The sequence below is a fragment of the Haemaphysalis longicornis genome, unplaced genomic scaffold (genome assembly GCF_048455015.1).
Source record: "Haemaphysalis longicornis isolate Haplotype H1 unplaced genomic scaffold, Haemaphysalis longicornis Haplotype H1 scaffold_4, whole genome shotgun sequence".
NCBI classification, from domain to species: Eukaryota; Metazoa; Arthropoda; class Arachnida; order Ixodida; family Ixodidae; genus Haemaphysalis; species Haemaphysalis longicornis.
Genome location: NW_027526361.1, coordinates 156,562,870 through 156,566,961, shown reverse-complemented (window position 1 = coordinate 156,566,961; position 4,092 = coordinate 156,562,870).

Here is a 4,092-nt window from a genome sequence, read left to right as displayed (position 1 = left end):
GCTGCGATATCTGTTCTGTTCTGTCGCGGGGTCTCACATTTTGCCCGAGCAACGAGAAGTACTCAGAATTAGCACTCCTTGGGGATCTAGATAATTTTGCCCGTACTCTGCGTTTATGAGAGTACTTCTTCGACAGAAGTGATGGGGAGAACGCCAAACCTTCTTTCGTCGCCGAGCCCCACTGGACTCCCAGTGCACAAAGAGAGGAAAATCTCGACTTGTATATTCGTGCTTCCAGAAAGACGTTTTCCAGGCATACCAATCACGCCAAACCCGTCATCACAACATCACAAAAAACGACCAGGATGCTCTCAAGGCATTGAGTAACCAACTGCACATTGTAATCAAACCAGCTGACAAGGGAGGGTAATTGTTATTCTCGACCGGAATGATTACGTCAAAAAAGTGGATCGGCAATTAGGCCACCGGAAATTCTATAAGCCCCTTATGTCATACCCTACTAAAGAACACCACAACATTGTAAATCACGTACTTGAGCAACTTGTGGGGGCCCGAGAAATTGATAGAAAACTTACCGCGGCACTAACATCGGCCCACCCAGTGGTTGGCCGATTTTACATGCTTCCAAAATTACACAAAATTGGAAACCCCGGCTGACCAATTATATCGTGAATAGCTACCATCACAGAGCCAATTTCAAGTTACGTAGATTACCTCCTTCACAATATACCCCCTCCATTTCCATCATACTTACGGGACACAAACCATTTTCTCAAAGAAATCGAGGGCATAATTCTACTGGACGGTCCATTTCTCGTAACATTGAACGTGACTTTCCTTTATACCAACATTGCGCACAGCGATGACATCAATGCCTTTATTCAGTCGTACAACGAACACCACGAAGCCGACTCTCCCAGTCCGAGGGTTATTGAGGTATTGACGCACCTCATGTTAGAACTCAACAGTTTTTATATTGAAAACAAATACGTTCTCCAAACAAGTGGCACTGCGATGGGAACAAAAATGGCACCCAATTACGCCACTATATTCATGCACAATATAGAAACAAAACTTCTCTCTACTTCACACAGTTCACCGGCACTGTACAAGTGATTCCTTGACGACAATTTCCTGATCTGGACAGACACTGAGCAACGACTTATTGCCTTTATAGAAGAATTCAACACAGTTAATCCTAATATTTCATTCCCCTACGAGTACTCTCCCACAGAAATTAGTTTCTTGGACGTTCAGGTTCATGTGCGGGTGAGCTTCCCGTAGACGAGTCTGTAAAGGAAACCTACAGACCACCAACAGTACCTGCACTTGGACTGCTGCCACCCACGTCATTGCAGGACGGCTATCCCTTATTCCCAGGCACATAGATTTAGAAGAATTCGCTCCAAGGATGAAGACTTTCGCTCGAACGCCAGCCGAATGTGGGGCGTCCTCGTCAAACAGCATTACCCGTCGGCCCTTGCTGACGTTGCCATATCTAGGGGGGCAAGTTTAAATCGTAACACACTGCTCAGGGGTCACACGTGAATGATGGGAAGAACTCCTGCTCCAATTTAGTCTGAACGTTTACTACTAGCCCTCCAAACATAAATCAAGTTTTTAAAAAGCACTTCAACATTCTCCAGCAAAGCGAGTGATTTTCCAGAATTTTCAGTGATCCTCCGCGTGTATTATACAGGTGCGCAAAACGCATAGGGGACTATCTTGTCCACGCCAAGGACAGGCACACCCAGCAATTCGGCTGCCGGCCGTGTGGAAAAAAACAGATGTTTGGTGTGTAAACACATGCAGACCTCGAGGGTTGAAATCAGCACACACTCGGACTTGCGATGTTCTGTGCGTGGGTGATTTGATTGCGACTCGCCCAATTTGGTTTACCTATTGGAGTTTGGCGGATGTATTATGCAGTACATAGGCCAGACTGAGGGACCTTTTCGAATGCGGTTTAACAATCACCGCTATCACACCAAAGCACAACCAAACCTTCCCTTGTCGAGACACCTAGCGATGCAAAATCACTCTTTCGAAGACATTGAAGTCACACTTCTTCAGATCAGTTTCTCTAGCTTTAGGGAGCAAGAACAATGTCAGTCTTACTTAATCTATGGATTTATTACCCTGAAGGGGGGTCTTAATGAGAGTCCTGGAACGATGGTTGTAATTCGTACGCTGCATGACCATTGGGGCATTGTGACCCCGGGACATACGAGACCTTGTAGATTTGTTGTCCTTTTGCTATGCCTACATTAAACTGTTCGTGTTCATCGGCCTTCCCCGCGAAGGTAATTGCACTGTCTGACGTGCACAGGCAGCCTGTTGCTCCCGGTGTGAGGTTGTGCATTGAAACGCCAACTACCTGCCGCTATGTTCCGCCGGTCACTATAATTGTCTCGTCCGCTTCCGACCCCCTACCAACACTTCCCTTCCCGCCCCAGCTATTTTATATTTTTATTTTTTATTTTGTTTTTGTCTCTCATTTACTTGTATCAGCACTTAGGAACCATAACACACCTCATTAATAGCCAGACTGTACCCATTGCCTCTGTCACCAGATGTCATACTCATTTTATCCTTGGAAATGTGAAATCGAATGTTGAAGCTTCCAATTTCAACCGACCATTTAAAAAGTATTTTATTTTGGTGTCTGTTGTGGCTTATACCTCGGGTGTCTTGTATTCACATTGTGATCCCCAATGCTAGTGCTCACGGGGTGCGCGCGTCCTTCCTGTCTAATCGCTCATGTTTGCTATGCTTCTCTTTTCTATTGTTGCCTTCTTTTTCTTTTCTTTTCTATTTTTTGGTTGCCCCGGAGGCATGGCACACACCGACTGTCGCCTCTCTCTTCTTGACTTCATGTTTTTACAAATGGCCCCGCTCCGACATATTTTCGTGGAATAAGCCCAGGGGTCCACGCGTGCGGCTGACAGGCCGAGTGCAAACAGTTATTACGCGGTTCATTGATCTGGCGTGACACGACGTGACTCCGCATACAGAGGGAGGCGAAGGCGGGGAAGGGGACGCCTCAAACGGGCTCCCCCACTGGCATTTGTGGGACCCCCCGAAGTCGCGGAAGCTGCCTGGTCTTCAGATATAGTAAAGGGCACCCCTTGCATTCTTGACCTTGCTGCTGAAGACGGACTGTAGTTAATCCTTGTAACCGGTGACGCGCATGTAAGCTCACTGCCCGTGGCGGCATGGGCTTTGTAGTTGTAGCTTGGCAGTCTAGGTGCCATAAGAAGCTTAAGAGGGTTCAACGCTGGTCGACCACTCTCTACATACCGTAGACACTCGAGTCACGGCCGGGGGTTAAAAAGAAGGTCCCCTTCACCCCGAGCAGTCCTAATGGCGCTGGCTACCACCCCCAAGTACAGGAAGCAAAAATACCTAAACATAAATACCCCAGAAAGTGGAGGGGAAAATTGCCCCTCCGGTAGCGTAGTGGTTATCGCACCAGACCGGTATTCTGGAGGTCGTGGGTTCGGATCCCACCTGGCGGGCATATTTCTCCACTTTCTTTCTTTCTTTCCAAATTCTTTATCTGTTTCAATGACCTACCACATCCTCTCTTTTGCTTTCCGAAGTTTTCTTGACTGCCAGCTCTTATTTCTGTGTTATTTGCAACTAGCCCCTCATTTCTATATATATATATATATATATATATATATATATATATATATATATATATATACATATATATATATATATATATATATATATATATATATATATATATATATATATATATATATATATATATATGTGTTTGTGTGTGTGTGTGTGTATATATATATTTGTGAAAGCAGCGAAGTCCCCATGGGTGGTTTGCGTGGGGTTTCCCCGATGTAGTGGAATATATTATGATTGAGATGACATTGTCCAAGTATGCGTTTCTGTTGGAAGTACTGATTACACCATATTTCTGTGAAGAGGACAACCCCGTATTCAAAACGGATTTCATTTTTCTACAGGTTAACTTTATTTTTACCGTAATGAAGAAAAGTTCAGCAAAACAATTACAGTTTTACGTGGCATTATATAATATTCGCATCCAGAAGACAACTTTTACATATAACCGCGGCAAAGGAGTTCCGCGGCCAACAGAGTGCGCAG